Genomic DNA, 13,916 nt, shown 5'->3' with positions numbered 1-13,916 from the left:
CTAGAAGTGTCTGAGGTCACATTTGAACCCAGGCCCTCCCATCTCCAGGTCTGGGACTCTGTTCACCAAGTCACCTATCTGCCTCTCATTCATTCATTTATTAGTTCAACAAATAATTATGGACCATCTAACTCTAAGTCCTCTCTCCCTCTCTTTTACTTCCACTTGTCCATATTCCACATACCTACTCCAGTAAGACAGCTTGCCTTGCTGGTATGCACATGTAACATGCTTCACTATTTCCAACCTCCATGCATTTGTCCATGTTGCATCCCCTATCTGGAATGCCTCTTTCCTCTTCCATCCTATCTCTCAAAACTCACATCCTCCACAAAGCCTCCCCATCCTACTTTCTCAACTCCACTCCCAGAAATCAGTCATGCAACAAACATTAAGCTCTTAGTTAATATCAGCCAGGCACCATGCTACACTCTGGCAAAGAAGTCAGTGCCTGCCCTCCAGGAGTTTATAATCGAAAGGAAGAGACAACACAACAAAAGGCAGCTGCAAAGGAGGGAGAGGGAGAGAGGATCCACTTGTAGGATGAAGTCCAGAGCTGGGCAGCTGGTCTGGACACTTCAGTGCAGCCCCCTACCCTCCAGTCAGGGGGAGGCCTCAGAGGCAGAGGGTCCAATTTCACTAGACTTGTGCCATTGTGGAAAGAGTTCTGGGACAGGCAGGAGGCTGCCATCACCTCAGTTTCATCTGTGAATGGCAAAGAGCTATAAAAATCTGATAATAGTACTACTTAGACTTCCTCTCACCTAGTGTTTATAGGATTTAGAAATGAATGGGACCTTAGAGGTCATCTAGGTCCAATCACCCTATTTTACAGAAGAGGAAACTGAGGCCTAGAGAGAGGCAGACTGTTGAACTAACAACACTGGTTATGTAACAGGTTTTTATTCTTTTATTGAGGAAGAAGGCCAATGATGGTACGGACTCATAGCTTTGTAAAACACAAAGCTGGAAGGGAGTGTGACCCAAGGACATACACAGATAGCAAGTAGATAGAATCAGAATTTGAACCCAGGTCCCATTTCCAGATCCCAGAGCCTGTTCTCTACATTCTGTTGCCTTGTCCTCTGTCTAACCTTTTCATTTAATTTGCTTGGTGCCTTGGTGTGACTTCATGTGCCAGGATAGATTTATATTCCTCTCTTCCCTCTCCCTTCCAGGGTAAATAAACAAATGAGAAGTTCCTTCCTGGTTTCCGGACTTGGGGAAGAAGGAGGCATGGAGTCAGCGTGGGGCTGGGTCCTCCATTTCCCTGACACCTTTGGACTCTTGGCCCTCAATGGCCAGACTGGCTGGAGGCCAGTGCTCAGCACTGCAGGGCAGCAGAGACCCACAAGAGAACTTACCACCTCTCCCATTTAAAAAAATGACACCTCTTTGAGGCCCATTTGAGAGATTGCTCCAATGTTATTTTTGGTAAGACGTACAGAAATTACTCCTGGTTTCAAGGACTCACAATCTCCCAAAATCAAACTCCTATCATAATGATCAATCAATTGGCAGCAGTTATAAAGCACCTACTCTGTGCCAGGCACTGTGCTGGGGTATGGTAAAATAATAGGCATAAGCAGACAGCAGACAAGCCCCAAGTCATCAGCCTCACTCTCTGTTCCACAGCCATCCACGTCCAGTGGCCGGACAAAAGTCAGGATGACTGGTGATGGCTTGGGACGCAGTGGCTGACCTTGACATCTTCTAGGCATGACCAAGCTTCTGCCACCTTCATGGCCAACTGGAACAAATTGTTATCTGCCCACTGCACAGGGAAGTCTTCACATGCCTGGAGTAGAGCCCCTCCCACCCCGCCATTCACCCAAGAGTCTGTGGCCCATTGCTTTCCCTCAAGCTGGTTTAGCCCATCTGCTGAGATGGTCTGCTAGGCTGTGGCTTCTTGGAGCCACAGGTAAGAGTTAGTTAAGTAGGCACTAAAGAGCCGAGAAAGGGTCTGGCAAGCCCTTCCTGTACCAGGGGCACCCCGTCCTCCCTGAACACCTCATACTTTACAAAACCCTCACCTTCCATCTTAGAATCAATACTATGTATTGGTTCCAAGGCAGAAGAGTGGTCAGGGCCAGGAAGTATCTGAGGTTAGATTTGAACTCAGGTCTCTGGGCCTGGCTCTCAGTCCACTGAGCCACCCCGCTGCCCCTACCTCATACTTTTTGTTGGCAGATGATTGTACAATCACGGAAGCCTCTGAGGTTGAGATGCAGCAGAGTAGAGATGATTCTCTGCTGCTTGAGCTCATTTGGGCCTGCGAGGAACCCTAAGAAAACAGGTTCTCCTCCAGCCAGCACCTCCGTCATCATCGGGCCATGGAACCATCACATACAGAAAACAAGAGAGAGATGGAGAGCTGCGGTCTGCTGCCCTGACCTGGGCAGTGCACTTTCCAGGGGTGCCCACAGACATGATGAAGTGTGGAGGCACTAATGACCAGAGCCAGCTCAGCGTGGGGGAAAGTGTGGCAGGAAAGGCCGCTCAGGCTGCTGACCACACCGAAGGTCCACAGAGCCGCTGTGCTGACCTCATTGTTCTATGCCTGTGAAATCTCGCCGTCCGAGCGCCGTGCCAGGAAATCGAATCTCTTCCCTTTCAATTGTCTCAGGATGGTTCTGAAGGTCACCTGGCAAGATAAGGGACTGACCAGGACGCTGTGGTCCTTTCTGATTTTTTTTAAACCCTTACCTTTGTCTTAGAAGCAATGCTGTGTGTTGGCTCCGAGGCAGAAGAGTGGTAAGGGCTGGGCAATGGGGTTACGTGACTTTGCCAGGGTCACCCAGCAGGGAAGTGTCTGAGGCCAGATTGGAACCCAGGACCTCCCATCTCTGGGCCTGATTCTCCATCCACTGAGCTACCCAGCTGCCCCTGCTGAGGTTTTTTCTTGAGCTGAACAGCCAAACTTCAGACTCTACTGTCCATGGTGTCTGAATGCAAATGGACTCTTCCTAAAAGATTATTTTACAGAGAACTCACCAAGTAAGCATTCACATGGAGGGCAGAAGGGATAACAAGGACTCTCTCAGGGTCTCTCTGAAGAACTCAGGTATTGAGGGCAAGACATGGGAGACACGGGCACAGGACTATCCTGCTCGGTGTGTCTGCGCCCAAAAAGGTGCCCGGCTCCAGGAGCAAAGCAGAAGAAGTGCAAGATGCCCAGATTTAGAGCCATCTCGATGCCCACGGTTCACATGAGGTATTTGTGCCGGGTCCTGAGGTAGAGCCTGTTGGTCACAGTGGGGCACTGACGCTGACCTCAGGGTGCCCTTGTGGTCCTCCGAGTGTGCTGGACAAACCGGAGACACAAGTCCAGAGAAGGATAGCCCTTGCTCTGGGGAGCCTGTTTTCTTCCAGGAGAGGTCCTCGGGGAATACTAGAAATATCAGCCCCCAGGAAGTAGCCTTTCTTCCATGCCTTCCGTAGTGGGGATACAAAGAAACCACAAAGCTCCTGCTCTTAGGGAGGCTACCCACCTCAGGAGGCAATGTATACTCACAGAAGTATAGACAACAGCGTACAAGAGGGATACAAGGTGACCTGGGCTTGGGAGGTCCCGAGTTCAAGAGACCCTGGGCAAGTCACTTAACCCGTTTGCCCAGCCTTCGTCCTTTAATTAGGCAGAAAGGAAGGGTTTAAAAAAAGGGACAAGGTGAATGGGGGGGGGGGAAGGGGGGAGGCAGGAGGGAGATCAGGAAAGGCTTCCTGTAGGAGGTGACCCTTGAGCGAAACTTTGAAGGAAACGGGATTCTGAGAGACATAAGCGCTGGCTCCATTTGTCTTTCTTTCTTTTAAGCTATGCTCAACACTTGGCATCGTGACCGCACGTAGTAGGAGCTTCAGAAAGGCTTCCTTTGTTTTCATCTCCGCTGCCCTGAGAGAGCTGCTTCTACAGTTGCTGCGGCTCTCATGGGCCCGGGGACACCCTTTGTCGGCTGTCTGCTGGACTTCCGGGACCCTCCTCCGGGTGGGCCCTGTGGCTTGGCTTGGCACCCCGTAGGCGCTTCCTAGCTGGGAGGCCACAGGGACCTTCACCCTGGCCGGGGGACCTCTGCGCGCCACAGAACAGAGGCCCCTCCGGGTGCCTGGCTCCGGACAGCGCCCCGACCCCCGCCTGCTGTCCAGCGGCGCCGCCGAGGAGGGGCCCACGTGGGGGGACTGCCCGGGAGCCTAAGGGTGCTGAGGAGGCGGGGGAAGTTGGAGGGGGCACTGAGGGGTGCCTAGGGGGGGAGACTCAGAGCAGCAGAGGCGGCGCCCCAGGCGGTTGCACAGTCTCCTGCAGCGGGCGGGACCGAGCATCACGTGACGAAGCCGGTAAGGTATGCGGGGGCCCGCGCTGGCCCCTCCGGACGGGGGCGCGTGCGCATGCGCGTGCGCGGTGCGAGGGCCCTGGCTTGGGGGGGTGTAGGGAGGGTGCCGGGCGCGCGGGGCCCTGTGGGAAGCTGGAGGAGCGGCAGACTGAGGGAGGCGCTGAGGGAGCCACCGCCCCCTGAGGAGCTGCCCGCGGAGCTGTGAGAGGTGAGCGCTGGAGGGCAGGGGAGATCGAGGCGGTGAGACCGGCCCGAAGCCCAGGGGAGGGGCCCGTAGTCCTAGGGGCGTAGCCAGCCAGTTGAGACCCTCAAAACCCCTATCTCGCGATCTCTCTCATCCCCAGTGTCCATCGGGGGCGGGGTCCGGGGAGATCTGGGTGAACAGGGAAGGCACTCCCGAGCAGACTCGGGACACCGCTTGGGCAAAAGCGCGGAGGAGGGAGATAGGCTGCCCCGCGTTCGGTTCTGAGGCTGCCCCAAGTGGGGGAGAGGGGCCAGGAGCCAAGAACAACTGTGGGAGGGAAGGGGCGGGGCCCTCCAGGTGGGGATGTCCAGGCATCCTGGGAAAAAGGTTTGAGCTGGATGGGGAGAGGCCCCAGACAGTTCCCTGGGGTAGACACGGGCAGAGATGCTGCAGGGGCCCAGGATCCTTCAGGCTGGGAGACCCAGCGCAGCAAAGCTTCCCCTACTACTCTAGGGTGCAGCGGGGAGCCCTGATCTGCTAAATGAGAAAATGGAACCCTGGGATCTGGCTGAGGCCCCCCAGCCAGGTCTCTTTTCTTCCCCTCCTGCAGGCCCCCAGGCCAGAGGCCTCAGCATTCCAAGGGTGGGGGCCCCCTGTCTCACCTCCTCCTTTCTCCCCACCCTTGGGACCTTGTTAGAAAGAGGGGGTGAGCCCCTCCCCCCAGTTCATCTGCTGTGGGTGCTGCCGCCCAGTTTCCCCCCTTCTCCAGCCTGACTCTTTATCATCTGGAGGGGACGAGAGGCCCCAGGTCCCCCGAAGGCTCTGGATTCCTCTCACTGGGAGGGTGTCCACGGGGGAGCCCTGTCCTATCTGTAAATCTTGAAATCTCTCAGACTTATGAATGTTGGAAATTTCCCCATTGGGGAATCTTCTGCTTAAAAAAATTCCTTAGCAGATAGTGAGAATTCTACTTGAATATCCCTACTCCACCCTACTTAAGACTGCTTTAGGACAGAAAACTCCTTGCTAAACAAAGAAAGTACTTGGATCCATGCTTATGGTGGGGCAAGGAGTTCTTTGAGCCAGCCCTGTTTTTAGGATTGATACAATGGGATGCTAGGTACCCATATAGGTGGGGCAACTTGTAAACTACTTAAACCTAAAAGGGTGATAACTTATTCAGAGGTTTTTTCTTAATGAAATTTGTCGACACAGCAGCATTTTTTTTTCTGACTTACTAAAGAGATTAAAACTACTCAGCTGTGAATTCAAAATGGGCGGTCCTTTAGAAACATCTACAGTGATTGGTAGATGTAAGGACTTAGGGGAGGTGACAGAGGAAATTTTGCCCTTAAAAATAAGAGTTTGGATCTCATTCAGGGATCTGGATTTCTGATTCTCATTCTGGAGGATCTCATTCTGAGAGACTCATTTCCTTGAGGACTGATGCTTGAGGGTTCTTTCCTTGGAGATAGATCTCTTTGGGGAGAAGTGCTCTTGGAGGAAATCTCATTCTGAAGGAGAGCTCCTGGAGGAGCTCCTCTGAGGGGCTCTGTCCCTCTGCGGTAGGAGCTCTGGAGGCTCTTGAGAGAGGCCCTTTGAAACAATCTCTGGCTGGAAGACTCTTTGAGGAAGGACGCTGGCCTGGTGTCACTAGTATCCTTGTTTAGTCAGACCTTGTGGTGAGTGTTAAAAAACTGACTGATTTCTCTTTTAAGATTCAGGTCTAGGCCATATTGGCTTGAGGCCCTTCATACTTATTCCTTTCTTACTCTCTCTCCTTTGATTACTCATTGTATTGTTAATTAAAATCTCTATAAAACCCAATTGACTTGGGTATTTGAATAATTGGGAATATTTCCCTGGCAACCACCTTATATTTGATTTTAAAACCCAAGACACTGTAGTGAAACATATTTCTGCGGTCAAATTTACTCACCCTCTCTTACATCTATCACAATTTATATCTTCCACTATTTTAATCACTACAGTTTAAGACCTCAACCATTTTAAATCTCACATATCAGATCCTCTTCTCTTGTGTTGGGGCCCCACAGTGGCTTTGCCCAGCCTGGTGTCTCTCTTTTAAACCTGAATCTTCTGTCTTAGAATTGATCCAAGGCTGAAGAGTGGTCAGAGCTAAACTGACTTGCCCAGGGTCACACAGCTAGGATGTGTCAGAGGCCAGATTGGAGGCCAGCACCTCCTGGCTCCCTATCTGCCAAGCCACCTCGCTTTCCCAGGCCCTTTCATGTAGATGAGACCCCTCAGACCTAGACCTGTTGAGGGACTCCTTCGGGGTCTGGCAAACCCACGTCGTTGGGCAGGGGCTCCCCAACTTTCATCCTCCACCTGCCAGAGGGCTGTAGTGTTAGAGGCTGACTGGGCCAAGCACCTCATTTACTTATGAGGAACATGAGGCCCATCGCTGTAGGAATGGTGAATCTGAGATTTGAATCCAGGTCCTCGGGCCGGACCAGATGACCCCCAGGTGCCTTCCAGTTCTGAACCTCTGCTGCTGGGCCCCTGGGCCCCTGGGCCATGCCCTCTGCTGCCTTTTGCCCGTGCTAGGAATCCCATTCCTACCTTCCCACAGAGGACAGACAGGAGGAGAGGGGGCCGGGCCAGAGGGGACAGACAGACAGAGGGGTCGGCCTGCCCCGACAGCGAGTGCAGAGGGCCGTGAATTGTTAGGTAGGTCAGGAAAGGAGGAGAGTGGACTGATGGGAGCGAGCTGCAGGAAGAGCCGTTCAGGCCATCCGATGTGCGAAGGCCCCGGCCAGCCTTTCTGGCTGTCCGCCCCTGCTCAGTCAGTTCCTGGGTGGTTATTCACACGCACTCAGGAAGAGGCACAACAGAGGTTCAGAGATGGCCCCTGCCCTCGACAGGAGCGCGTGAACAGAGGGCAGGCCTAGCATGAAGAGGGGTTGGGGAAGGCTTCCTGGAGGAGGAGGGAGTTTAGCTGGGCTGGGAAGAGCTCCAAGGAAGGAAGTGTGCAGAGATATGCCGAGGGGCGGAGGTTCTTGCCGTGGCCTCTCTCCTCCCAGTGCAGCCGTCGCCAGGCCTGACCTTGTGCTGTGGCACCTTGGTCACTGCCGCCCTCTTAGCTCCCGTTTCGTAATCTGAGGAGCGAGATCTCGGCCTCCCAATGCCATCCCACAGTGCCTGTCGAGGACGGAAGCTCCAGGTCCTTCCTGCAGCAGAACCCTTTCTCCAGTGTCCTGGGCAGGACAGCCTCCGGCACTGATGGGGTGGGGCACCCCCCCCCCCCCCGCCCCGTGCCAGCCCCTTCCTCTTTTCCACCCCTCGCCCCAGCAAGTTTTCCTTCCTTCTTGTCTAAACCTGCCATGACTGCTGCTATCCATTGTTCTGCCCTCTGGGCCAAGCAAAAAGAAAAGAGACTCAGGGGAGCTCTTAGGGTCCAGGCGAACTCCCGCCCTGCGTTGGCCTCGTCGCTGTCAGCAAGGTTGTGGCCCGATCCAGAAAGGAGAGGTGACGGGCAGGCTGCTGCTTTTCTAGATGATGCCCAACCATTTCCCCGATGATCTGCTCCAGAATTTTCCCAGCCATCTCAGTCAAGCTCGCTGGTTGGTCATTTAATCATTTTGCAAGTTGGACATTTGATCTCCAGTCTTGAGGTTCTGCTTCTTTTCTCTATGATCATTTTTTAAAAGCCCCTTTTTCCATCTTAGAATTAATACTGTGCATTGGTTCCAAGGTAGAAGAGCATTAAAGGCTAGGCATTGGGGGTGAAGTGACTTGTCCAGGGTCACACAGCTCGGAAGTGTCTGAGGCCAGATTGGAACCCAGGACCTCCCGTCTCTAGGCCTGCCTCTCCATCCTCTGAGCTACCCAGCTGTCCCCTGTCTGTGATCTTTTAAGCATCACTGGCTATCACATTGGGCTAGTGAGGACGTGGCTCATCCAGGTCCTGAGATTTGAATGTATCAAAAGAAATCAGTCCAGGCGTTTGTGGAAGCACCTACTATGTGTCAGGCCCTGAGGATACAAAGACAAAAATGAAAAAGGCCCTTCGCAGAAGAAGGGATCAGGGCTAGGCGTGCTAGGGAGCCTCCGAACTTTGGGGGCCCAAGTGACGTGGCCACACGTCCATGTGGGTGCTCAGGAGGCAGCGGGCGAAGGGAGCCCCCAGGAGAGGATGGAGAAGCGGAGCACGTTCAGGCAATCTCTCGAGCTCGCTTGGCCTAGATTTGTTTGCTTCTTGTCTTCCTCATTAGCCTGGGAGCTCCTCAAGGGCAGGGACTGGCTTCTGCCCCTTTTTGTATGTGCAGAGCTCAGCGCCAGGCCCAGCACACAGTAGGAGCTTCCTAAGGGTGCGATCAGTGAATGAACATTCCTTGTTTGGCTGGGGAATAAAGACAGAGTGAAAGAGCCAGCCTGAATGAACAGAGAGGGCTGGCCAGTCGCCCCCTGGCTGGGGCGTGCCATGGGTGTCTTCAGAACGGCAAGGGACGGCCCGGGAGGTTTCCCAGGATCCCTGGGTGAGAGTCTAGGGGCGCCCGAAGAGGCCCAGCAGGACCGGCTGTGGCCTGCCTCCCTGCAGGGAATGAATACCTTTCCTGTGAGATCACTTTTAGCTTTTGGACACCCTTCACTTCCCTGTTGGGATCTGGGCTGCGCCTTCCTTCCAAGGCGGAAGAGCAGCGAGGCTGCGTCCTGGGGGTTAAGGGACTTGCTCAGGGTCACCCAGCTGGGACCCGGGCCTGGCTCTCCCGTGGCTGGGCGAGACCGCAGCTAGTGTCCCGGCGGGCCCGGGCGCCCCATTTTAGGAAATCCAGGACCCACGCCAGTGAAAGGCCTCGGGTCACCCTGGGGGAAGAGAAGGCCTGGTGGGGGCCGGCCGGGCTTTGTGTTCTCCAAAGGGTGTCGTCGTGGCAGAGGCAAGACCGTCGTCAGAGGACAGTGGAGAGAGAGGGTGGCCACAGGCCAGCTTTCTCGATTTGCGGGTACACTCGGGAGCCGTCAGAGAAGGCCAGAAATGGAAAGGCTTGCCGGGAGGTCGCGAAGCCTCCTTTCCTGGAGATCCTTCAGTTCCTGGCTGAAGGACTGCGCCTTTGGCTGGCTGAAGAGGGCGAACTTCGGGCCAGGTAGCCCCGATGGCCTCCGAGACTCGGGCCCCGGCCCATGGGGGCAAAAAGCTGGCCTGTGGAGCCCACGTGCCTCCCCTCTGGGCCGCTTCTGAACTTCATTTCCGCTTCACCTTCATTTCCATGGGCTTCCGGAGGTCTGAGCACATGTTTCTTCTCTCCGTTGCCCTCCTGCCTTCAGGATCCCGGAGGGTAGCCCCGGGGCAGGAACAGCGATTGCCCGGATTCTCCTTGCCCGGAACGCCGAATCCCCTCTCTGTCCCGTCAGCCGCCAGCCAGGCCGGCGGATGGGACGAAGCACCTGAGGGTCAGCCCCGCTGCGGGCCAGCCTCGGCCCCAGGCTCTCCCCAGACCCCGGTAGAGGCCCCAGGCCCCAGGAGGGTTTCCAGCTCTGTGCCCTCGGCCGCCATCCTGGGAAGCCATCCTCTGCCTGCCAGAGCACGAAGGCAGGCAGGCACGAAGGAGAGACATCCACGACGCAGACGCACGTATAGATAAGATGTGAAGTGCCTACTGTGTGCCAGGCCTGGGGCCCAGCACTTTGCCAGATGGCTCGCGGGATCCTCACCACAGCTCTGGGAGGCTGCTGCGATCATGGCCTCGTGTTTCAGCGGGGGAAGCGGAGGCAGACAAAGCTGAGGCAGCCTGCCCAGGGTCACCCGGCGGGGAAGGGGCTGGTTGTGACCTCGGTTCTTGACTCTGGCCACTGTGGGATGGACCCTGACACTGTCGAGCGGGCCAGCATCCGAGACCGAAAGGGCTTTTATCGGTGGACTAGTACTGACCAAGAGGCGAGCGCCTCGGGCCTGGGCCCAACTTCCCAGGGGGCTGCCCCCATCAGACTGTCTGGCTCCCCAGGGCAGGGTCCCAGGAAGCACTTGATGATGCATCTTTCATCCTGCGCGCTGGGCCCAGCGTTCTTGCTCACTCGAGAGAGGCCAAAGGACGTGAGCCTGGATTCGGAGCTCTAGAGTAGGAGGCACCTTCCTTAGTGCGTCCCCTTCATTTCTGGTTTTTTAATCCTCACCTTCCATCAGGCGATGGGGGTCAAGCGACTCGCCCAGGGTCAGCCAGCGGGGAAGGGTCTGAGGCCAGACTGGACCCAGGCCCGACTCTGCACCGAGCCACCCGGCTGCCCCATCCCCTTTGCATTTGTCAGGGATGTAACCGAAGCGTGCGGTGGGCGCGGAACACGTCCCTGCTCACACGGGGAGCGGATAGCAAGGCCTGGACTTCAGCCAGGCCTCTGGCTCCAAGTCCACTGCTCCCCACACCCCCAGCTGGTCAGAGGATCCAGCCTGGCCCTGCTCTGGAGCTGTGGGAGCCCTTTGTTTCCTCCGCTTGCAAACGAGGGCTTTGTCTGCTTCTGCCAGGGAGCAGCTGATGAAGGCCTCTTGGGTGCCAGGCCCGGGCAAGGCAACGTGAGACAATGCCAGCCTTCCATGAGCTTTCGTCCTTGTGTGGGGAGAAGCGGAGACCCGGGGAAAAGGCAAGCGGCCCACGAAGTTGGTACGGCAGCTCCTGAGCTGAGTCTGGAAGGGAGCCAGCGATGAAGGCAGAGGCCCAGAGATGGCAACGACACTGGGCTGGGGGATGCAAGGAGGACAGTTTGGCTGCATCAGAAGGGGCCTGTAGATGTGATCAGTCTATCAAGATAGGGTGGGGCCAGACCAAAAGAATGCGCCCAGCCAAGGCACCGGGCAAGACTTCCATCTTTGTCCGTCGTCTCTGACTCTCCGCGACCCCCTTGGGGGCTTCTTGGCAGATACAGTCCAGAGTGGTTTGGCATTTCCTTCTCCAGCTCACTTGACAGATGAGAAACTGAGGCCAGCAGGGTGAAGGGACTCGCCCAAGGCCACACCGTTAGTGTCTTGTGGCCAGATTCGCACTCGGGGAGATGGACTTTCTTGAGTCCCGATTCCAAGCCCAGTTCTGTACTCTGTGTGTCACATACGATGCCCAGCTTCTGCCGAGGCATCCAACCACAGCCATCTTGGAGAACCAGCCCCCACAAGAAGATGGAAGGAAGCTTCTCCTTACCTCAGGGACTTTCCCTCTAGTGGGAGTCATACAGTTGGAGAAAGAAGGTGGGTGGGCACACGGCGAGGGTTCCAGGAGAACTCTGGAACGAGCCAAGAAGGCCTCCGGTGTGGGGTGGAGCCCTGGTGGTCCTCGTGTCTAAGGGCGTGATTGGACCATTTCCCTGGGGTGGGCGTTGTTGGAAGGACCCCCCGATCAGGGAAGGCACAGATTCTCTGGAGGCTTTGAATAGAGTTTAAAAACTGGCATTGCTGTGGGAATCTACTCCGAGTGGCCTCTTAGAAGGAACGAAATAAAAGATGCAACTGGACAAACAAGCTTGGGAGAGAGCGTTCTCTTCTCAGAGGGAACGGAGTGAGCCCAAGCAGCAGGCTGTTGAAGTCCTCCAAAGTTTGCCCCAACACGCCTTGTGTGATCTCCTCATCCCGGGGGGCAGCGGGGGGCTCAGTGGATGGAGAGCCAGGCTGGCTGGCCCTGGCACAGGCTCTTTGCAGGTGCCAGTGAAGCTCTAGGTGGCTAGGGGAGGGAGGGCGGACATTTCTCCCTTCCGGAAACACTTCGGGGTCTTCCTCTTTATCACACCACACTGATTTTGTGGCAGTTCTCTGCCCAGCTGAGGAGCTCTTCGGGGCCCGAGTTGGTCTTGTTTGTGTTCCCCTCCTGGACTCGCTCAGGGCCCCCTCAGACGTGGTGCTCAGGAAACACTGGCTGACCTCTTGCCCCCACTGCAGGCCGCCTCATCCCCGGGCTCGCTTTAGCCGCTCTTGTTACCAGGCTGTCTTTGCCAGTGGCCTCTCCATGCTGGCCGTGACTCTTCCTGCCTTAGTTGGCTGGAGAAAGCGGAAGGGGGTAAGGGCAGGCGCCCCGTGCCCACAGCGCCAAGCCAGAGGGGGCCGCCAGCTTCCACTGGCTACACGTGGTCCTGTTCCTGGCACTGCTTGCAGAAAAGATGCAGGAGCTGCTGGCTTGGAGCATGCAGGGTATGGCAGCTGCCTCCTCTGGCAGCCTTGGCCAGTCTGGAGAGGGGCGGAGGGGGTGGAGGAGCAGGAGAGGGGGTTGAGTGACGACCCTGGGGGTGACCCTGGGCTCTCGGGCAGGTCTTGGCAGCCTGGGAAGGCCTCGGGCATCGGGGCTACTCTTTGGCCAGCAGAGCTGTTCTGGCTGCGCTTTCCTGTGGAGGGCCCCTAGTGAAGACCCTTTCCTCTGTCGTGGAACAGCTGGGGTCTGCACCATCTGCAGGGCCTGACGAGGCAGGGCTTCTCCCTTTTCTCTTTTCCTCGGGTTCATGTTGAGGCATGGATTTGAAGCCAGGGCAGCACGACTGACCTAAGGCATCCTTCCGGCTTCCTTTGCATTTTATTTCTAGCCTCTGTTCTTCTTCCTCTTTTTAAACCTTCACCGCCATTTTAGAATCAACATGGTGTATTGGATTAATGATACAGAAATAGGCCTTGATCAAGGATGCATGTGAAAACCCAGTGGAAGTGCTCGTCGGCTCTGGGAGTGGGGAGGGAAAGAACATGGATCGTGGAACCGAGGAAAAAGACCCTAAATTAATTAATTCATTAAAAATTTAAAAGCAAAACTGTGTTTTGGTTCTAAGGCAGAAGAGCATTGAGGGTTGCCCAGGGTCACATAGCTAGAAAATATCTGTGGCTGGAGTTGAACTCTGTTCTGGGTGTTCTGCAGACGCCAGCTGGGCCTGGTACTCTATCCCCTGGGCTACCTAGCTGCACCTAATTGCTCTTTAAGCCTCCATTTTCCCTCCTTAAAGTGGTGCTGGTGATGTCTGCCTCGTCTCACAGGGTGTTGGGAAGATGGTAAAGCTCTCTACTGCGACGGTCCCGTTATTCTCGGCAGATAGAGCCCTCCTTGGGGATGATTTTCAGGAATGTCGCTCTTCCCGCCCTTCTTTCCCTGCAGTGCTTGTGCTGGGGCAATCTTTGTACATTTTCCATAATTGGTTTTGATTTGTCGTAATCGCCATTAGGAAAATCCCACACTGGCCCTGAGAAGTTTACTTCTCTCCTGGAGGAAATGACCCGGGTTCCTTCCTCCCTAATTTATTGGATGGGCCAGTTCAGAATAGAGGATGATATGATGGCAAGCTGCAGCCTTTGTGTTTGCGTAAGTGGAAGCTGGAATTAGCTGGGCTTCTGCTTCTTGAGAGGCCAGTTAGATGATGATTTCAGATAAGATTCCCAGGAGACGAGGGGCTGTAGCAGTTTCGCACGTGTGGTACCAGCTGAAGAGAAAGCC

The 13,916-nt window shown here is 55.4% G+C and overlaps 1 protein-coding gene across 7 annotated transcripts in view; it reads left to right on the top strand.

The window, feature by feature from the left end:
* The first annotated feature begins 893 nt into the window (after positions 1-893).
* The window catches only part of LOC100029569 (septin-2), a 123,264-nt gene continuing 110,241 nt past the window's right edge, over positions 894-13,916 (top strand). For 2 of the 7 annotated variants that reach the window (XM_016432523.2, XM_056821408.1), the window contains exon 1: positions 4,396-4,533. The gene's annotated coding sequence lies outside the window, so the exon portion shown is untranslated. Of the gene's footprint in view, positions 4,534-13,916 lie in introns of all 7 variants that reach the window. The other 5 variants (XM_056821407.1, XM_056821406.1, XM_007490475.3 and 2 more) reach the window with 4 other exon arrangements.

This window comes from Monodelphis domestica, chromosome 3 (assembly GCF_027887165.1).
Source record: "Monodelphis domestica isolate mMonDom1 chromosome 3, mMonDom1.pri, whole genome shotgun sequence".
Taxonomy (NCBI): Eukaryota; Metazoa; Chordata; class Mammalia; order Didelphimorphia; family Didelphidae; genus Monodelphis; species Monodelphis domestica.
Note: the sequence above shows the minus strand (reverse complement) of the source record. Positions and strands in the feature narration are given on the sequence as shown.